Here is a 23,817-nt window from a genome sequence, read left to right on the forward strand (position 1 = left end):
CAAGGGAAGTTCACTTATCTAATCAGTGAGTATTTATGTAATTTAGTATATATTTCATGTAAATTACATATTGAATCCATATGCATGGAAATAGACCTGAACTCTAATTCTATTCTCCAAATTTAATCGCCGAGCCCAAACCACTTCTTTTTCTTCCATTTACTGCGCCTGGAATTTTGATTCAACTGGACAGAAAGAAATTTGTGTTGCCTGGTGTAACCCTCTACTAATGAGGATGACTCTCACTAGATGAAAGGTAAGAATTTCTGTTTGCATGGAAAACTTGCCAGGGTCCTGTTATAGTCAGTCACAGGATTCCGGAGTACAGCAAGTAGAATGCATATTAATTGTGTCCTTCAGGGACAGATCTCCTACTACATTTTTAAACAGATAAACTCAGTTCCATATCCTAAGAAATTAAACAAGAACAAGGTTTAGTCACTAGAAGTAGCATTAATCCTAAACCATGAGAGGATCAGAAATCCTGTCACTTCACTATAATTTTCACCGTACCTTTGGATTTCATAATGATTAATTATAGGTTAATGCCTGCTCCATACATTCTTGACTCTGGGTCTCACTCAGAGGGGCATAACTCTTTTTGTGCTCTATGTAGGCAATGTAGGTGTCTAAGGATGGTTCTGAATATTAGCTCTTCCAATGTCTAAGTGTGTTTATGGATCCTGCCTGAAATAATTTTGTCTTCTGGGTGATGTCATCTCCTAAATTGCATTGATTTTTCTTGAAACTAGTCTTCCAAGTCATTTCAGTCCTTTGAAAACCACTATATAAGTCTTTCAAGAGATTCTCCTGACCCTCATCTCTTTTTCATCACAACAGCTATTTCTGTCTTAAAGAAAGAGAAGTAGTCACATAGATGAAAATGCTACTGGCAGCAAATGTATTTTTTCTCCTAACAGAAACACACCTGCTTGACAAGTGACATTTTAAACCAAACTCATGATACATGCTTGAATTCAAAATTCTTCCTAATGCACAGGCAAAATAATCTCAACTAAAATGCTCTGGTACTTATATCTCCTCTAAGGAGAAAAAAAAGGCAATAAGCCATGCAATAAATAAATATTTAGCATACACACTCTCAAGGCACTTCCATCACATTGTACCAGGAAAAGCAATATTTAAAATGCTTAATATAGACAGGATTGGCCCAAAACTGAATGCACACAATTGCTCAACTGTGTTAGAGAAACAAGATTGAAAACAGCACTTACTTTTTCTTTTCAATTTTTTACTGAAATTCAGAAAAAAAACCTCAACTAGTATTTTTTAAGTGGTAAAAAAAATCTCTCCCAAATTGTTTTATATATTAAAATTGATATAATAATGGAATTCAGAAGGATAGAAAGCTATCTTCTTTGGAAATAATTGTCCTTAGGATTCAACTAGCATCCCTGAAGTAATTCACTGCAATGAGAGGTACTCATTTTGCTTTAAATTACCTCTAAAACTTTACATGCCCCAGAATTACAGAAGGGGGAAACTCAGATTGCTATAACCACCTGTGCAAGCTACAGTATGCCCATCCTTGCATTCCACACACTCATGACATAATATGCAACAATAAAGTTGATACTTGCCCTTTCCTGTCCCTGTAGTTGGATTGTAGCCCTGCTGTCAATATAAGCTGTCTTCAAGAAAGAGTACAAGATTCTGTTTAACTCTCTTCTAAGCATCTCATGTCAGGCTTGAAAGGCTGGATTCCTTTTATCTCTTGTCCTCATTTCCTATCATGTATGTGTCATGCACATGTGCTCACAGTATTTGTGCAGGGAAATATATCTATATGTGCCAAAGCTTAACTGGATGGAATAAACTACTTTGCACCTTCATAGAAGCAGTACTCATTTAAAGTGCATCCTAAAACAAACCTCATACTTGGGAAATAATATTATGTACAAATTAAAATCATGCATTAGATATACAGAGTAGCACGGATTGATGGCCGTTTTTCTATTCCAATTAGAATAATTTATAATATACAGTACATCCTGTCAGGTACAATGTGCTGACATCTTTACATGAAAGGACAGAAAGAGTAATACATAACAATAAACTCCCAGGACAGCATCAATTAACACTGCCAGACTAAGCAGTTCTTCTTACTTATCTTACTAGCGTGGCTAATTTAATAAACAAAACAAGACTTCTCAAGAGAATTGTAATGTCATTAGTTCTATTCTTCCTTTAACCTCCTATGCTGAATAGGGCTTTTTTTCCCTCACAGCTAGATGTACCTGTCAGAAATGTGACATGTATTTTCTCATCCTGATACTTTATGTCCTTCAATGATGATTCTCCTAGGCACCCTCAGGGGCATTCAAATAGGACCTTGGAGTATGGCATCCTCTCTTTCTCCTCCTTTGTGCTTTTTCTTAGCATGCTTTTTTAAACTCTTCCATAATTTTCACCTCTAACATTCTTTTTTTCCTACTTTTGCTGAAATATTTTCACTCAGCCAATACTATTGCAATCCTGGCATGATCAAAGTCTATCAGAAAGTAACAAATTACCTCATCAATTTTATTTTATAGAAAGACAAGACCTGAAAAGAAAAAATAAAAAATGGAACCAACTTGGCAAAACATCTTCACACACAAAAAACATCAGCCATTTTATGATATGATTTCCTTCATAATTTCCAAAGTAGAATAGACTACTCAAAAATTTGAGTTTTTGGATGAATCTAAGCATCACAGGCATATGGAAAGAATAAAAGCGAGGGCTAGGTGGCAAACTGAGGCATAAGGAAAGTGGCTTCCCATAACCCAAAATGGCCTGGGATTTCAATCAAGAAAAAAAAAAAAGATGATGAGCAGAGCCAAAGCCAAACACTGAAAGGCTGAATATTTCAGGAATTCTTCTGGGACGCAAGACCACATTTGAAGTCCTTGGTCAGCCTGGGAATACAGCATGTTCTGAAATGAGCCTTTGACTTTTTTGTCTCAGCTTAGATACTCTACCTACATGCTTTTGTCCCATAAATGTCTGCAACTCAGATGATATCTGGCACAATCCCCAAAAACTTGTGGAACTTTCTCAGAACCTCTCCATTAATATCTGTAATTAATTAGCTGTGTTTTGGGAAGACAAACAAGTTATGGGACATGTTTTTAAGGCAAGGTAGAAAAGTATTGCTACATATTGATATATGATCTCTTATCCTGTCAGTGTATGCATTAAAACATATACATAAAAGACGTGTGACAGGTTCTTAAAATACCCAGTGTTTTAAAATAAAGTAGGCACAGAGATGATGACTGGCACAATAATTACTGCTCTTTTTTTCTCTCTGTTTAACAAAGCAAAGTTTAGGGCAGATCACAATGTGCTTGTCATCCTCTCTAACTTGATGACTTAGAAATAACAATTTTAGTGAAAACTTCTCTTCTGTCATCTGTGTCCTTGAGATAAGAATATTTTCTGTAAGTGTGGACAGAAAGGTTTAAAAATCAACTATTTGTTACAGGGGATGTAGCTGACGAACAATGAAGTACCACAAACAGAAGTCTGAACATAATATGACACTGAATTATTCCCAACAACTGAATGCAAACCAAATGTATTCTAAATCAAAAGAGCTCTCAAAATTAATTAAATCTCTGAAACTAAATTCAAGTTTATATTTCTTAGAGGAATGAAAGTAAGTTGTATCAAGTGAAAAGTTCTCAAAAAGTGAAGATAAAAAGCTTTCATATTGAAAAAAAAAGAATCCTTACCATGTCTAATTTTCTAGTATCTTAACAGTATTCTTTTAATCTTGCACAAGGAAAAACATGGTAAAATTTTTACAAGCTTTTAATATTTTATTTTCACACTAATCATTTTTGTTTCTGCTGTTATCAAATGAATTAAGCTTATCCTTTTAATGAAGGGTAACAAGAAAAATTTTCTTTAAATGTAAAGAGCTTCACGAACAGGAAGTCTATGTCAATTAATGCCATCTGCAATTCTTTATCAGCCAGACAGTCAAAAAGTCATTTTCTTTTCTGATAAACCAGAAGAAATGAATATATGAAGGATTTTTGAAGAGGTCCTTACCTTCAAAGTCTCTTGCAGTTCCTTTTGGCAGCCTGCAGAAATGGGATATATACCTGTTCAAAGAAGATAAGGTATTATTAGTGATATCTCAGAATACATACTGTAGAGTAAACCACATTCATTAGTTAGTTAAATATATATGGACTAATCTTAATTAGGTTCCCCTCTGTGTATTTCTCTGATTCTCATCAAGGAAGCTGCAGGGTTCAGGAAACACAATATGCTCTGAGAAACGCAAAAGGTTAAAAGAAATTATCTCAATGTGATTCGAGTAGCTTTTAAGTGCTGACCTCCCACTTATTTTTGCATTTATGGGCAAAACACCTTTATTAGTCTAAGCATATTTCAGTACTTGTTTTAAGTGCTAGCAACAGAATTTCAAACAATATCTGAAATCCCAGTGACTATGCTTACAGAGGATTTTGTAGTCTAGCATTTTCTCCTATCTTTTTCCTTTCCTCTTCACCTGCTCCCTCTTGTCTAGCATCTCTGGTTTAAGTTCTCATGGATCAAGGCCATTTTTTATTTCTCCAATTGAATACTATCTTGCACAACAGTATTCTGACTCAGAGGTGTTATAACACTAAAGATATGAAAATAAATACTTAGCAATTTAGCATATGATACTGTTAGAAGGTGCATACAAAGACTTACGAAAAATATTTACTAATTGCTCATATTACCAACTTAGTAATCTATTTTAAAAAGTTCATTAAATTTTCTGCATCAAATACCTTATTCTGAACTTACAATCTCAGGAAACATAAAAAGAAACAAATCTGTTTCCAGAGCTAAAATTAACTTATTTTTCATTCCTTTAATGACTTCAGTGATCACAGAATACATATTTTGCAGAAATTTCACCTTATTTCCTGTTAGGTTGTAGCATTTGGAGGCATATCCCAACAGAGTGGAAACCTCATAAATGCAGCTTTCTGATAAGAGCACATCAAATTTACTGTCTCACTTCAGTGCATTTGTTGTTTTTCATTTCTTTTCATCACTTTAAAAGTACTGTAATGATAACTGAAACTTTCCTTTTGCCTTCAATATGAAAACATGAAATAATGCCCCCAAGATTGCATATGCAGATGACAACAGTGTTTCACTCTATTTCAAGAGCAAAATTTGCAGAAGAGTCTTTTTGGTAAAAAATAAATTGCTTTGATTTCTTCCATGAAGAAAATTTTAGTGACAGTGTTTCCAGGAAAAAAAACCCAAAAAACTAAAACAGTAGTTGAATGGGAAAGTACAAGTAGGAGCGAGAAAAAAATTTTTTGTAAACAAAAGGAAAGAAAAAAGGGTTTTACTCTTTCCTACACTAGTAAGAGCCTTCATATTTATGCTATAAAACAATTTGCAGCTAAATATCTCTTATATTTAAAAATTATTTTTAAAAAGTTTCTAATCTTTATTAAAGAAATTATTATGTAATAAAAAAGGGGCAGATTTACCCCTGAGGGCAAAAATGGGGTAGAAACTACTCTTGTATCAGTATGTCAGCCTTCATAATCTGAAACACTGAGAAACATAGGATAGATATGAAAAAGGAGTTTAGTTTTATTTAAAACACTGTATTACTGATTGGAATGTCATGCAAAGATACATTGCATTCCCACTTCTGCTCAGAAAGTTTGAGAACCATATTTTGGCAGAAAGACATTCAGCATTAAAACCTGCTCATTATTTAATACAGCTTTTGTCCCCTTTTTTGGAAGGACTTATGACCTTAGGAATGACTATAAATTTTTACTGCAATAACAATCATATGCTATTGAATATTCCAAAATGAACAGAAATACTGAACTGAAATTTCAGATATACACAAGTTATGAAGTATTAGAATTATAGTTTGGGGTATAAACATAATTTTGGAAGAGATATCCATGTATTACTACAGCAAGTATTTTTTGCCTACACACCATAAAAACAAATGTTTTCAAAACCACAAATGTAGAAATTTACAGATTATGCATATTTGATGAAATCTAAAAATTTACTATTGAAAAAAACAGGTGCTTGTTTATCGACTGAAATCAGTCATCTTTTACCCTTACAAATTCTCCTTGTGTTAGCAATGATTTTCTGAAATTGCTTCTGAGCAGATAATTCCGTATTTTGGGAACTGCAGAATGGATAAATTACTTATTTTGGGGATTGCAAGATGGGATAGCTACATACATTTTCAGCTGTAACAAAGATATTCTCTCCAAAGGATTATATGCTAAAAAAATACATTTTAGTCTGAAGGATAAGAAAGATAAAATCATATAAACTTATGATGAAAAAATAGCCTGGGAAGTTCACACTTCTTTGGGTGATCTTCTCATTATAAAGGAAGAAAGTATTTTTAATAAAAGTTACTTCCTCTTTTTGTTTAGTTGCATACTAAAAGAACAATAAATTCCATTTATTTTCACCTACTGTTTCTTTAACTATTTGATATTGTCATTGATGTTCTTCTATTTGGGGGTGTTGAAGTTGTTTCTGTAGCAAACAGAAATGACATTTTTGCTGTAAATATTGACTAATCTTTTGCCATTCTCACTGCAAGGAAATACTATTGTTCCAAAGTTGAGTATATGTTTTGGATTGTATGGGCCTTTTCATCACACACGCATATGCTACTAGGTAAATATAGAGCTGACACATCCTTGCATTATCTAAAGTGATTAATAGCTATAATTATGGGTGGCAAACATCTATTCTAGCACTGCTCTTTGAAAAAAAATGCTCATAAAACTGAGGCCAGAGTAGATCTGAAGATTGCTAAATTAAGTATGTTACCATGGTAGCCACTCATTGTACACTGTATCAGACCAGAGTGAGCAAAAAGACCTTTCCAAAACATTACCAAGTTCTTCTGTCTTTAAACATTTCTATGAGTTTTTGAGGTATTAATTCAGAATGTGTTAATCTGTCCTGTCAAATACATTCATTTTACATACTGTGAAGTCTTCTAATGTATTTCAGAATGCAGATTTTCTATCATGCCTCACTAAACATTGAGGAACTCAGGCATTCCTACAAGTGAAAGAAAAGGCGTTTTGTTTAATGGCGGTTTTTGAATTACACCTATTACTTGAGCTACTTGGTGGATTAACAGTTTTTCTAACTGTTAATCCTCAGAGTGCATCCCAGGGTAGTCTGTTTGGGTAGGTGACTGCAAGGCAGTAGAATTGGTACTATGTCAGAGTCTTTGCTTCCACATGTGTTTGATTACGCGCACCTTTTCAACATGCAGACCACAATTCTGATAGCTTATCGGAGATTCCCAGAATCACAGAATGGGTGGGGTTGGAAGGGCCCTCAATGATCATTTAGTTCCAACACCCCTGCCATGGGCAGGGACACCTTCCATTAGACCAGGTTGCTCCGAGTTCCATTAAACTCCACCTTGAACACTTACAGGGATGAGGCATCCCCAACTTCTCTGGGCAACCTGTTCTAGTACCTTAAGCACCCTCACAGTAAAGGCTTTCTTCTTGCTATCTAAGCTAAACCTACTCTCAGTTTCAATCCATTCTCCCTTGTCCAGTCAGTACATGTGCTTATAAAACCCCCTACCTATCCTTCTTGTAGGCTCCCTTCAGATACTGAATCAATTCGTATTCATTTTACTGCATTTTAAATCCATAACTTTGAATCTGAATAATTGAATCAGAATAATTTACGCAAGCGGCAACGTATCCTGAATTACATGCCAATCCTGAATCCCTAATACATGCCCATTCTTCCATTGGATTTTACTTCTAATCAAAGTAAGAAAAATATAACCATTATCTTCAATTTTATCCTCAGATTCTCAAAAAAACTTTTGTAATTTTGATCACAGAAAGAGCTAGGTTGAAGAAGACTTTTGAGATCATCAAGTCCAACTAGCTCTTTTATACTCATAGTAGAATTAAGCAGGAAAATCTGACTTAAGTGACTCAGGACTTAATCGATGTCAACTGCTTCCGCAGCTGCCAACATGAAAATCTTTTTGTGGTAGATCAGACACTAACCACTGGACTGAAAAGGTTTGAATAAATAGATGTAACTTTTACTTATTCTGGTTTTGCCCAGGCTTTCTGATTTTTGTCTTAAATGTTCTCAGTTATAAATTAAAAATTCCTGTATTGCATAAGATATTATTTTAAACACAATTAGGTCTAGATTATGTTTTGAAAATGAAAAATCTAATGAATAGTGATAGGTGATATTATTATGACTTAATGACAGACATCAGTCTTGGGCTCAGCAGAAGATCACTCACATTCAAAGTCCAGTAAGGCATTTAACATCTGGAATCATCTTACCACCTCTTTAACATGAAGACTGGCAGCGAGCAGAGTAGAAAAGCTTTGAAGTTCATTTCTCTCACTGTCTAAATAGTCAGTCTCATCTGATATGTTAGGACCAAAAGCACATAACTCTCTTGGCAGCCCTCAAGAGTTCTACAGTAATTTGCTTCGCATATGCTGGAACTGCAAAATAATTCCTACTCTTTGCTTTGCCTGCCTCATTACAGCCAATATTTCTGCGTGAGTGCACACACACACTGGGAGACACATGGTGGCATTGAAAAGGAACAAGTGAGAGAACTGACCTTAAAAATTTGTTGTTTACACTATAGCACAGAACTCATTTAAAGATGATGGGAGTCAAATAGCTGTCAATAATTTAAAGTAAATGTAGTTTATCTTCATAATACTTTTAAAGAAATTTAAATCTTGACAACCAGTCACCTTCTATTTTTGAGAAGATTAGAAATACAACTGATAATAGGAGTACAAGCACCATAATTTGGATCTACATAAAGTCTTTGATAATGTCTCAAATGATAGTCTTCATCTTAAACTGAAAGCAGGAAAGATTCAGGTTAAACATGGGAACAGATAAAGAACTGATTAAAGTAAAGTGATTAGAAAGTGAAGTGTTGAAAAGAGCCACAGGGGAGTCAGTTTTCAGATCTTCATTGCTTCTAATCTGCATAAATTACTAAAACAGAGAAACTAGCTGTAGAATTGCCAAATGCACTGATGACTTAAAACTGAAATGAAGTATTAAGTGGAAAGCAAAAGAATTAAATGATAATTCTCCTTGGAAAATGGTTTACATATTAAAAGCAAAACAAAATTTAAGAATGGTAAATATAACAAAAAGTACTGCCTGTTTTTCCTTCGAGAAGCACAAGAAGCTTACTTTTAAATACTACACAAACTTTAGGGAACTTTTCTGAACCTGTCTAGATTATTGAAATACTAAGAGAATGACAAGCAATTCCCATTTACTGCAGCTTGGGGAGTGGGGGGGAATAACTATCACTTCAGGAAAAAAAAACAACCTATGATCATAACACACGCAGTGATACAATATGGTACAACAATTAATGTTAAATGCCTTTCTATTTGAAATCTCAAACCACAGAAAACACGAAGAAGCCTCACACTCCCTTACACTAACCATACCAAAAAAGTTACCAGAAAATGGAAAATACTTCCACTAAAGTTACTTTTGCCATCTTTCCCATCTCCTAGTTTTTCAACTCAAATAAAAATTAGTATCTTCTAGCTTCAATGGAAACACAGAAAAATAAAGCAATATTCAATACATTGAAAAACATTTGTGGACATTATTATGGGCTTCTTTGTGTTTAGTTTTGGTTTTTTATTTGCTGGGTTTTCTGGGGGTGTTTCTTATTAATATTACTTTTGTTCTCTTGTTTAGCTTACACACAGTAAAATAAAATAGAATTATTGAGGATGAGACTTACAGGAAAACATCTACCTATACATTACTGATAGCACAAATATAACCCACTCATAGCCTAGTAAAAATGCATAAAACACTTCACCAATTAGAAAATACACATTAGAGATGATGAATGAATAAGAAGTATATTGCAGGAAGGCAAATACTATGATGCTCACCATCACCATAATTTGACCCGTGCACTATACTACAGAAATAGTGTTGTAATTATGTTATTTATATCCTTCTGAAGCCTTTGAATTCACTACTCATATGTTAAATATGTAAGACAATAAAGAAAATATAAGTTTCAAAAATCTAAGTAACAGATCATTATATTTTTTCTTTCCTGCAACTGATATTCCAATGTTGGTTCAGTATCATATCTTGCCCCCATCCATGTCTCTCTCTCAAAGTCATAGTATTTGGTCTTAGTTTGTACAGAGACCTGTCAGAAAAAAAACAACCAAGTGACTGCAACACAAATGGCCATACTCAAAAGAAGAAAATAAAGAAAACAGGAAGAAAAATTATGTGTAATACAGCTATATAATTTCATGTACATATGGTCCTCAAGACAGCTGCATAAAGACAATGGAAGCATACAGATTTTTAGTGTTTATGAAATTGCATTGCTGCACCCATTTGAATGGTAGCTGAAGTGACAATTTTAAATCCAGCACCTGCAAAGCATCTTTACACATTACACATAAGGAATTACGATCAAAAGATGTTTGTATCAGTGCATACAGCTAACAAGGGGAATGAATTTGTTTGTATGAAGAAGCGAGGAGAAAGTCTGAGAGGAAGTTTTTATTGTCATATATATGGTTTTTCAATATCTGGTTAACAAATTTAATATCTCTCTCTGCTAGTGCTCACCGTTTTAGAAATAGCTGTGGTTTGACGGACAACTTGATATCAAATACACAAGGTTTCTATATTTAACATTCCATTGCTAATACTTCCTTTGCTTTTTAAAGGTCATTAATGTTATTGATTACATTAATTTGAAAGCTGCTTGAATAACACTGAAAATTAATGTAAAATGAACATCTGCGCCAGTTGACAACAAACAGAATTGTTGTGCTCTTCAGAGATGACTCATCCTGGGTGTTTTCCCCACTGATCAGTTCAGCATAGCAGGAGCAAAAGAGTCCAAACACAAGTTCTCTGTTTTTATATTTCAGTAAGTAGACAAACTTGGCTACTTTTCCTTTATTTTTATCAATGGCATCCAGTAACAAGACAGCTTCCTGGAGAAAATTAGGGACCGCCTAGCTTACCAAAGCAAGTCTATTAATTCTTTTTGTAATTAAGTGTAAGAAACAAAGTGTATGGTCTGGTAACAAGTGGCATAAGTTTCATGAATCTGGTCTAGCACTTGCAATTCTTTAAGAAGCTAACCATCAAGCAATTCTCTCTTCATTTAGAATTTGGCCCAGTGATAACTTATCTGCAGACATAATTCTTTAAATTAAAAACAGACAACCTTGTATGGCCTTCCAAACCAAGACCATCATCTCAGATCATCTAGTGATATTCCTGGTGTTCAAGACAAAAGCAGAGAATTACTTTAAAGAACAGAGGTCAAATGTAAAACTCACTATCTATGTGAATGTAGCTTTTAGGAAAAACACTTTATAATGGAATTCCAAGTTGCAAGTCTGGACATTTCCCTTACATATATTCTGACTTCTAGGAAGACAGTATATGCCTTCAACTCACATAACTTCTTAGTTGTGCTGGCTATGCCTTAAACTCAGATAATTTCATAGTTGTACTGATTTTAGAACATGGATTTATCAACTTAGTTACTTAGCAGTTTCATATCTTTAAAGATACTAGTATAGCATCATATTACAGAATTACTGCACACAATTGTGGGGTTAATCATTATCCTATGGTATAGGGGATAACCTGCACACATACTACTATAATTAGGATCAGTTCAATCAGTGAGTCTACTGACATCTACTCATGTAACTTAATGAGAGATATTCCATCAGCATTTATTTTATGATCTAATTAAAGTAATGCATTTGTTGCTGCAAATTCTTAAAAGCCACTTATTCCAGTGCAAAGGGACATCCAAACCACACAACTGTTGAATAAGCTGAAGTTTTCTACGATTTTTTTTTTATCACAGGCAAGTTTTTGGTAAGAAATTTAAGACCAGAGCTTTAAGAATTATGAATTGCTCTAAGTGATTACTCCCGCCTTGCAAGCTAGAAAATATAAAAGGAGTATATAAATTCTTTGTCAGCATCAGCAAAATATTTATGTCCAGTGATTCTGAATGCTGAACTAAGAAATGTCACTATTTCTTGCATGAAATTTGCCATTTTATCTCCTTGGTTGAAATTACTATATGAAGACAAACTATTTCTAGAAGTATTGAGTTTTTCTGGTCATCAATCTCTATATAATGAACTGAACATTTTTTAATCTGAAATTCTTTTCAGATTAACTGAACCTAAAATCCTTAATTTTCTTCATGTTTTGGAAACTATGCCTTCGAAACAGCTATTTAATAGCCCTGTTAAAATCATAGGAAAAAACTCCTGTGTTACATTATCCATGTATAGAAATGGATGGTAATCTCCCAGTGATGAACAATTTGAAAAATTAAATCTTAAATGTACCCTGAGAAAACCAAAACACGGAAGAGTTTTGGAGAGTTGATTTCAAGACACACTTGGTGATATCTTACAGACTCTGTTGTTTAAAAGTATTTATTTTGAGCTATAGGCATTAAAATTAAATTCAACTGAAAAAAAAATAATTAATGACAGTAATACATGACCAGAATAACAAAATGGGCATATAGAAAAAAGTGAAGTGACACACACATGAAAAACACTATGCAAATCAAATGCATTTAAGTATTAAACAGAAATTATTATTGTTCAAACCCAGTGAAAAGCCCAATTTTGTTATTTGCTCAGAGATAGCATCAAGGCTCTCAGTTTCACCATCTAAATTGATACCTTTTTGAACTTCTCTATGAATCTGTTAAGTTGCAGAGCTCACTGCCTCAAGATACACATATCTGTTGCCTCAGTTCAGAAAGTATCTCAAACATTTTTCAGCATGGGAAAATCAGAGTATAAACACGTAGCTAAAGTTATACATCCCTGAATAGCCAGGTATATTTAATTTCTCCACACACTATGAGTAACTGAAATTTGAACCCTGTGCTAATAAAAGAATCCAGCACATGTTCCTCAGTGGTCCATGGAACTGGCAGCATTTGGTTCTTTCAGGCTAGACAAAAGATGTTCTGTGAGCTACAAGCATAGGCCATCCGCAACGGGCTCACTCTGCTCCGAGTTCTGCCACAGCTCACAGAACATCCTCACTCTGTATTACGGAAAATAAAGAATAAAATCATGTTATTTTTACCCAAGCAATTTTTTCTTTACATAAATCATACTTCCTTAACCTAAACCTGAATCTTGTAAGAACCTAATATTTCAGACCTCTACTCCTCTGCCAAGTTGCAGAATTCAGCTACCAGATTTGAAGAGATTCAGAAGACTGTAGGAATTTGGCAATAACCCGAGAACACAAATAAGGCTTAGGAAACTATGTTAGAAGAGAAACTGATGATAACTAATTGTAAAGTATCATTTTACTAAACGGCATTAAATTGTTCCTTTTAGGCCACGAAAATTATTCAAAAGTCTTGCAATATAGAGAATACTACATTTACAAAACTCAAAAAAAGGCTTATTTTCACATAGCAAATACATCAACTAAACACTAGTAGCTATGGAAACTGAAGGCATAATTTTTCCTCAGAAAATAAGAAATCAAACTTACGTTGCCAGATTAACTGTAACAGTTACAAGACACCAAAGTATAACATATGAATGGTTGAGCACCTTATCCACAAGTACTATTGTGGTTTTATTCCTGCGAGATCTGTATTCCTTGCAAGCTGCAACTAATTATAAATTGGCTGATACACCAATACTCTTAGGCTGTGTTAACATTTTGAATTTGTTTGCTCACCTTACCTTCTTTACTGCAAGTCCAGCTACTTTGAAAGAAACAAGTTTTTTCAACACTACAGTTATAAGCTATTTTGCAATAAAGGCTATTCTACGCACATTAATAATACTGACAAGAACAGATGGCAATTATTGCTTTTAACAATTATTTTTTTTCTGTTGGTATTAATTATGTGTGCTTAATTTCTGTTGTTATGTCCACTGGGCACCAAGGTAAGGTGCTAAAAATCTGCCCAAATACTTTCTTCTCATTGACAGCAGCAGAATAGCAGAATTCTTGTTAAAATGGAAACATTACTGTCATTTTAATTAACTCATTCGGGATGCATAAAATTAATCATTATTGATAGGTATTTTTAATGCTTTTCTAATATTAAAGTGCTTGATAAACTGAGCAGCATTATTTCTAAATGTATAGTGAAAACATCTGTTGTATTTAAACATAGAAAAGTATTAATAAATAATAAAAGTATCAGCCCTGTACCTTAGTAGAAAAATTCTCCATTGTTCCTAAGTGTGCTGAAGAAAGTCTGTTTAAATCTCTTTGAGTTAAATTCCTGTTCACTGATTACCTAGGAATAGTAGTCTTTCTGTTGTGCCTCTGACAGAATGCTTATGTCCAAGTCAGGCATCTAGGTGGTTCTCTTCTGCAGTTGTATTAGCAAGGGAAGAATAAAATTCCTAAGTTAACATGGTCTGTAACAGCCAACACTCTTAGCAGGGTGCTGCTTAACCTTTGTCAGAAGATAACACTAAAACCTGCCTTAAACAAACAGCCTTCTCAACAGGGGCAGGCCTGCTTTCAGTTAAGCTTCATTGCCACAAGCTGCTTCAGTTCATAGTTTTCAAGCATTCAACCAATGATCTGAAGACACATTAGGGATATTACAGACTTCAGAGCTATCCATTCCCAAACCTGAATAGAAGCATATCGTTTGAGTAGTGTGAAAGAAGACCCTGTCTGGATCTCTCTAAAGATAAACAAAGGGATACAGTGGTGATACAATTTATTCTGAGCCTAAATAAAAGGTGTCCCTGGAAGCACTGGCACATCAATTTCCCTAGACCAGCAGGTTAAATACACAAGCAGGACAAAATCTCAGGATATTCCAAACGCAATCACATATGTACAGCTTGATACTCCAACAAAAACATTGACTCTAACTGCCTTGTATTTGGATTTTTGTAGAGTCCACGCTAGAGTACAGACCAAACACAAGGAACTTGCTGAAATCCTACCTGCTCAGAAAGTCTACAAAAAACCCCCAGACTTCAGGGCTTTACATGAGCAGACAGGAATCGAGTTACCTCTGAGCATTTCAGGCATTACTTTGTGGATTTTGAAACAATGTTCTCTGGCTCCTTTACATAGAAGTTTACCAACTTTGGCGTACCCCTTACTGTATCAGAAAGGAATTTACAGAGCACAGTTGTAATCTCATAGCTGGTGATCATGTTGGAAATGGAGTCATGATTTCAATGAAATTTGGTGAAAGTGTAGCAACTTCATGAAGTGCTCATTGGAGCAATGCCAGTTAGTTAAATACTTGTTAAATCTTGTTAAAACAAGGTTTCTGCCTTACAAGGTATATATTTTGGCCTTTTACTCACTTTTTATCTTATTCTTAAATCAATGGATGTTTCTAATCTAGGGAAAAAAAAATCTTATTTTGATGAAGGTAAAGAATTTTTGCATTAGTCTTCTAGTACGCTAATTCTGGTGCTAGCTTAACAAAACAAAATGTGTAAAAATGAAAATTACATATTTAAGATTTGGTGAAAATATAAGATGTGTAAATAACAAGATTAATGATTCACCTATTACAAAAAAAAATTAAAATTACTTTAAAAAATTGTTAAAATAATACAATAATATTACATGATGGGTGGACCCTGGCTAGATGCCGGGTGCCCACAAAAGCCACTCTATCACTCTGCCTCTCAGCTGAACAGGGGAGAGATAATATCATGAAAGGCTCATGAATCAAGGTAAGGGTGGGGAGAGATCACTCAGCCCTGACTGTCATGGGCAAAACTGACTTGACTTAGGGAAATTAATTAAGTTTATAACCAAGCAAATTAAAATAGAATAATGAGAACCAAACCCAAATATTAAAAGACGCCTTTTCTCCAACTCCTACTTTCGTCTAGGCTAAACTGTACTCTCAAATTCTCTGACTCCTCCCTGCTCGGCCAGGTCATCACACGTTTTCTCTGCTGCTCCTTCCTCCTCAGATGTAGAATTCTCACACTCTTCCCCTGCTCCAGTGTGGGCTGCTCTCTCCACGGGTCTGCAGGTTCTGCCAGGGGCTTCCCTGGGCCCACAGCATGGTCCAGGCATTCCCTGCCCGGGTGCGGGCTCCTCCCTGTGCCGCAGGACACAGCTGCCTGCCCACGATGCTCACCGCATCGGGGCTCAGGGGACTCAGCCCTGGCGCCTGGAGCATGCTCTCCCCCTGCTCCCGCTGTCTGCCAAGGTGTTGCTCGCACATATTCTCACTCCTGTCGACAGCTGTAATTGTAGAGGGTTTTTTTCCCCTTTCTTCCCTCTGTTAGCACAGAGGTGGTAACGATGCTGCTGATGGGCTCCGCTTGGTCCAGCAGCAGATCCAGGAGGCGCCGGCTGACGTTGTCTGCATTGAACACTGCAGAAGCTTCTGGCAGCTTCTCTCAGAAGCCCCCTCTATCACCACCCCCCTCACTACCATATACTTGGCATGCAAACACATAAAATTATAGCTCACAGTTTACCAGAACATTGAAAATTCTTAGTGTATTCAAACAAATAAAACTAAAGAATCCAAATTAAACTTTATGATCTACAAAATTATTCCTGTCTTACAAGATGGTATATTTTTTTTTAAAGCACAGAAACTAATTTTTAATTCTATGAGGATTCACAACAGTTGATACTGTTTATCATAAATGTTTCAGAAACAAGTTTAGTAACTTGAATAAGCGTCTTGGCAATATATCACCAAGTACTATTCTGGAGACTCCTAATTTAAAGAAAATCTATTTTTAAAAATCCTCTTTAAAAATATAGTATGGTTAAATGGTTTAAAAATATAATATGTTTATTCCCTCCCTATTGCTCATATTGGGACTCAAAAAGGATCATCTGTTTCTGCAGCAGTAGACAACCAGTCTGAACTGAAGATCAGTCTTATGAAAAGTGGATCATACGCCTGTGCTTAGGAATTACAGGTATCAACTAACAGCACATCCAACACACGAAATTAGGAAAAAACCGTACTTCAAATGGAAACCGGTAAAGAGATTATTATGAGAGTCCAAAAATATAAAAATAAATTAAAATATATGCATACATACATATCCATACATAATTACATATACAAACAGGCCTAAACTATATGGGTTGTTTTTTACAGGATTAATAAATGAAAAGATTTTTCTTAAAATAAAATTTGAAATAATCCAAGAGAAAGGATTTCTGTCATTGTAAACAATTACAGGCTAAACAATTGTTCTGCATCTGGACTTGTATCAGATACTTATTTTTAATACTGTTGTAGATCCTGGAAAACAAAACCAGAAAAATCTTTCATTTCTCAATTATTTTTTACAGATGCTGAGGTCAGCTAATGATTCTTAGGCTGTATTTTGAGGCAAGATAACAAAGACAAATTCTTTGCCACGGCTGGGAGACTGTTGCTATGACTGCTGAGTTATTATCAAATGGCTGGCTGCCACCTGGTTAAATTGGTTCTCTTCAAATTGTGTAGGACTGTTGTGCAGGATCCTAAATAAATATAAGAGAGGCTTGAACTGCCTGGTAAAGAAGCATTGGAAATATCTTTCATAATGCTCTCAACCTTAAGTAGACAATCGAACATCCTTAAAATTTTGAGCTACTGGGAGGACTTCATGAAGTTATATGAAACCTCATGGATTCAGGAGGCTTAAGAGACAATACAGTCTGATGTTATAGCAAGAAATTTTTTTTACACAATTGCAAGTGCAATTCCTCCCTCCAAAGATTTAATGTGAGAGCACATACCTAGCAGGATGATGGTGGAGGCACAACTGACACCAAAGAAGGCTTCAAGCATCTACAAACCTTTGTTAGCCCACAGTACAATCTTTTATACTCTTCATCTTACATGCCTTACACCTGTGTGCCCTCTGCACCCCTCTGTGATTGGTCAGTACAGCTCAGCATTTTGTGCCTCATTACCCTCAGTGCTGGTCACCTGTCCTGCACAGCTGTAGCCCATTGGCGATGAGGCTGAGCTGCAGCCCCACTCCCAGTTACCACAAATTGTGTGCCTACAACACATACCGGTTTAAATGTGATTCTCAAAATACAGCTAGGGTATAAAGCTAATCATTCTCACCCTAATGATGCTTTGACTAATATGATTCAAGTGATTTCACCCTCTTTCTTGTGGCTTCATGTAACCTTTACAGCGCTCTCTAACACTGATTGAATGTTTATGGAAGGCAAAGTAGACTAACTGGAAAAGCATCTACTCTGTTTCATATCTATTTCACAGCAGTCATAACATGCTAAAATAAAAGGGTGATACCAGAGCAGTATCAACAATTCAGTAAATGCTATGCAGGTACTTACAAATTCAGTTTTTTTAGGCTGCAAGATCTTCTCTTTTGAGAAAAAAAAAGTTAATACGTAGAAATAAAACTGTAAAATCACAGTATTCTTATTCATAAAATGAGAAAATATTGAGGTCAGCTATTGTAACATTTTCAGAAATTGAAAGGTTTTGCATGTTTTCCAGTGAGCAAGTTATTTTTACTTTCAGCTTACCTTGGAGCTGAAGAGAAAAACTGGCCTAATATACTGAAATAAGTCTACTGATATCTTAAATGCTAAATTCACTAAGTGGCAACATATTCAAGGGAGAGCACAAAGGCAGCATAGCAGTCTATACTGCTTCTAACATAGGCCAGAAGAAGAAGTTGTTAATGGTCTTAGTACATAAGCCAGTTGTTAATGGTCTTAGTACGTAAGCCAGAAGAAACATGACCATCAAAAGACCTTGTAGGAAATTGAAATTGGAAATTAAATGCCTATTATTTTGTGAGAGAAGGTTTGTATGAATAGCTTAAAGTGCAATGAGAAAGTAGGCACTGACATTTTCTTTCAGAAATTCAAATCATGAAACATGCCATGTTGATTGACAAAACATCCCTTTGCAGGGGACACAGAAATGGGCATTGTTCTGCAGGTCAGAAGTGACACTATTATGAAAGAATATTGCCACTGCCATAATCTGAAGCATGAGTTCCCAAATCATAAGGTTTGCCTTGAGAAATGCTATGCAGATAGAGGATGCAAACAATGATGGACTCAATCTTTCATTCATATTTGATAGCAGGAGTAATCTATTATTCTAAAAACCACATTTGTAGTCATAACCTCATTGCTATTAGGCTGTTTTCCATCCTGTGCAGTTATTCCATACAGAAATATTAAATCACTATACAAAACTGATGACAGCTACCCCAAAAGCAATTACATGAGAAAATATCTATGAGTAATCCCAAGTATAATTTTTTTGCTCTTCAAATATAAGAAGTGTGCAGCAATAGGCAATACTGCACCTGAGTCTGCCTAGCATTAAGGAGTTTATTCAGAATTACAATTTCTGCAGTATGAATGTTCTTTGTCTCCTGAGAAGAAAGATGCATTTCTGTTCTCTCAATGTTGATCCAGCTGTATCAGTGGAATCAGGTGGTGAGTGATATACAGTGTTCAAAAAGAATAAGCTTGACAGCATGTAGTAAGTCTGTTAACTACATGGAAAATTAAGTTTGCATTTTTCTCCAGGGATGAGGCTTTCTATAAAGCCTAAATATAGCGGATAGCTTTTGCAAACATGGTCTTTTGAAATGTGATCTATGGGAAATGTAGTCTATAATTTAAGGGATGGGACCAGCAGTTGATTTCCACAATGCCAGCTGCTCTCCTGCCTCCCTTCCCTCACAGCCCTATTACAGATGACTGTAGAAAGACACCAGAAGGGACGGAACCAGAGAAACTCAGCAACGCACACGATCCCTAAGGATCACCCGTGCTCCTCTTTAGCTTCACTAGGCTACAAGAAAATGGGAGGGCTGAAAGAGTGGAGAAGAAACTGACACACGGCACAGAGGGATGGTAAGGTTTGTAAAGCATATGGGGAAGGTAGTGAGGTAAGAGATGAACATGAATGGCTGAAGCCAGCTGCTTCTCTTACACTTCTGCATACAGTGTCTGAGTAAACCAATGACAGCAACACGTGCGAGAAGTGCACCCCATTTCTTCTATGACTTTTGTAGTTCCTCTGTGCTCTTACTGTCTTATTTGGAAATAACTACACAGATACAAGATATCAAAAATATGCCTGGAATCTCAGTGCCTTAAGTTGCCATCCTTTTTCAAAAAAGGTTTATTAATTATTGTGGAAAATCTGATTATTTGTTTGGAGTTCACATATCTCATCAAGTGTAATATTACAGTCCCACACAGCCTCTGTGCTCTTACTGTCTTATTTGGAAATAACTACACAGATACAAGATATCAAAAATATGCCTGGAATCTCAGTGCCTTAAGTTGCCATCCTTTTTCAAAAAAGGTTTATTAATTATTGTGGAAAATCTGATTATTTGTTTGGAGTTCACATATCTCATCAAGTGTAATATTACAGTCCCACACAGCAAAATGACCTTCCCCTAACTTAATTTTTCCTGAATTTTTTGTAAAATATGTAAAATTTACACCTGTGGGTCAGCAGATAATGGTGATCTGATATATTTCTGAATGACAGAAATATTATTAGAAATATTAATATAAAGTTATCCTAATGTTAAGTCTTGAACTTAAATCTTTGGTACAGCAGCTGAATTATTCTAACCTAAATTAAAAATTGGCACTCATTAAAAATACAAAAAACTGTCGAAACAGAAAAAGATAAAATGTAGTGCATGAAATATGGGAAAAATTCATAAGAAGTGTTGAAATAAACTACAAAGACTAAAGTTCTCACACTGAGAAAACTGGCTAGAGAAAATGCCAAAATATTCCATTTAAAGTAATATATTGAAAAATAAGGGTTCTGTTAGTAAAGAACAGGTATGGTGGAGGGGGTTGTTCATTTTTTAAGTTATTACCATCTTACAGTAATTGCTGTAATGTAATTTCATTCATCATTTTCTGATACAGCAAAGCTCTAGTAGTTTTAAGATAAATAAATAGTTCAATATAATATATGATACATTAAGGTAAACATGATATTTCTTGTGCTTTATTTACGTGTTGATCTAGGATTGCTTTCTATCTGTTGTCTATGTAACAGAATCACTGTCTTCCTGTAAGGTAATGAATTCAGAATTCTAGACTTTGTCATGGGTAGTATTCTTAGGTAAGTAATGATGATAACAAAAGGAAAAATTTTACTGAGGAAAATAAATTACAGAAAATATATTTATTATATCAATTGCAGAAAAAAAGGTTCAGACTTTTTTCCTTCCTAATATGGGTATAAGTTATTTAAAAAATTGATAACCTGTATTTAAAAATTGACATCATTGTGTCTGGCATGACATCAGTACCTGAACACCAAAATGTGAGTGATAGTTTTGAGGTGTTTTGTCCATTTTTAAATTAATTTTACCAGCCATCCTTCCTTTTAAAATGTAGGTATACAATACAGATCAGATGTCCAGCATGGATTACTGGACAAAATACATAACTTGCATTCACATGTGTTACTGATACTTGCTCCTACTCACTACTTCAGCAACACAGAATATAACTTTCCCTTCCTGAATTCCCTTATTCAATACACTTTTATGCAAACAAATCTAAAAAAAATTAATCCAATTAGAAAAAAAATTCTGTTATCCATCAAACCAAGACATTTCTCCTACTAAATTTCATTTTTGTCTGGTAAGAAATTTAGAAAATCAGTGTATACAACAGATGTGGGACTGAACTAACAGAAAAGCAGAGCTGTCCTGAACTGAAGGATTACTGAAGATTGCAGGCTAACTACAGGTATATTATGGGATAGAACCTCAAAATTGAAGTCTTAGAAGTCATTAGTGCAGTAAAAAAGCATCATATATTTGGACATAGCATGCCAAAAGGAAGGATAAATAAAAAGCTTAAAAAAGGTGCAAAAAAAATTTCAATCACATTTTTTTTCAGTATTGAAGAAACAAAAATTATTTTGTAAATCTCACATTGCTTTACTCCTTGTACTGTATCAGCCTCTTTGGTTATATTTTCAGGATTTTTAAGATTTTATACTGACCAATATACATTTACATGATTTTTTAGTAAGATATAAAGTATGTTTACATTATTTTTATATTTTTCAACAAAATGCTGTTGTACTCACTGTGATAGATGTAAATTTCTTCTCTAGTAAAGATTTATTAGAATATTATATTTGTGAAATCACATTTTGGGATTCTCTACTTAGTTTTCTGTTGACAGTGGGAAACAACTAGCACACAAAAATGACAAAGAAAAACAAACTCCCACAAAGAAGATAGTAAATTTTGATATTAAAATGTTTTCATCCTTTGGAAGAAATGTTTTAAACCAGTCTGTTTTACTAGTATGATGTTTCTGAAATCAGTGGCATCACACTGACAATAAAATCCATGTTCAAGCTTCTCATGTACACAAAATTTTCCTCAGTCATAGAAAGGACTCAAATGCACCAGTCAGTCTTTTTAGCTTTCAGATAAAGTCACACTCTAAAAACTTCAGCAAGCAACAGCAATATGATATTTTTCTTCCTCTTTCTTGTCCTATGACAATGTTTATTGGTAATTTCTTCTAATAGCCATGGAGGAGGGGGTATAAATGTTGCATGAAGGAAATGCTACACAGAATGCATTTTAGATGCATTCATGCTTCTTATTCAATTGCATCTGAAATATCCATGTCCTTGACACAGGCACCTGTTATCAACACTGTTATCAGTACAGTCTGAACCTATGCTGCTTCCAAAGCATGTGGTGTTGGCTGAAATATGAATTAGAAAAAGAAAATTGATGAACAGAACTTTGAAATATTTTGATAATTGTGAATTTAATGGAAATTAATTTTGCACATAAAGAAATTAATGTTTTTACTGCTTTTTCTTTAAATTGTATTAAACAAATTTAAGTTATTAAAAAAACCCAAAACAATCCTTGCATGTTAATTTCAAGTATTCAAGTGCAACAAACCCACTAATTTGAGAATATGTTCTTGCAAATGTACACACCTCACTTAACAGTCATTCCCACACAGTCATCCTTCCATTCAAGGAACTGTGAGGTGTTTATGCATTTCATTCTATTGACCTACCATCACAAAATTCTGTGAAAAGAAATTATTTGTGCTGCACATATTTCTCTATTATCACTAGAGTAAAAAACTGCATGCCAATAACTAGAAATTCTTCAAGTGAACCCACAGGGCAGCTGAAGATATCTAAATTATTATCTTGCTAACCATTAAACACGTGCTATACAATCAAAGGAAATTTTTATTTAGTTTAACATTCCTTATTTCAAGACAGCTTCACTTTTTCAGTAGATATGCTAAATTTTAATATAAAAACCATCAGATTAAAAGTATCAAGTATGCTGGTAGAAGAAAAATTGTCCATAGCAGCCTGATAAGGTCAGAATGATAGGGCTCCTCTTATTTCTGACTATCAGCCTGTAGCCTGAAGATATTTCCTAATGAAACTTTAAGATAAGGTAGAAATTTTCAACCTGTCAAAAAGTGTAAGTGAAACAAATAAAATATATATGTGGTTAATGTACAGAATGAATGATGCAGAAGCACTGCCATAGAAAAGCTAGCAAACTACTTTAAAACAAAGCCCAAGGAATAACAGTCCTGTATACTAAACAAGCATATTTTGCTAACTTTTGGAACACTAGAAATTCCTATTTAAAAAATACTTTGTCCACAAGGATACCAAACATAAATTTTTCATGGCTCAATGTATTCACTCAGAAGCAATTCAAATTG

At 34.6% G+C, this 23,817-nt stretch overlaps 1 long non-coding RNA gene across 1 annotated transcript in view; it reads right to left on the reverse strand.

Annotated features, from left to right (window-relative positions):
• LOC115948875 overlaps window positions 1-23,817 on the reverse strand; it is a 558,433-nt gene that overhangs the window by 373,413 nt on the left and 161,203 nt on the right. Inside the window, exon 3 of the long non-coding RNA XR_004082643.1 lies at window positions 4,063-4,115. This is a non-coding gene — a long non-coding RNA (uncharacterized LOC115948875). The remainder of the gene's footprint in view (window positions 1-4,062; window positions 4,116-23,817) is intronic.

Source organism: Geospiza fortis, unplaced genomic scaffold (genome assembly GCF_000277835.1).
Source record: "Geospiza fortis unplaced genomic scaffold, GeoFor_1.0 scaffold40, whole genome shotgun sequence".
NCBI classification, from domain to species: domain Eukaryota; kingdom Metazoa; phylum Chordata; class Aves; order Passeriformes; family Thraupidae; genus Geospiza; species Geospiza fortis.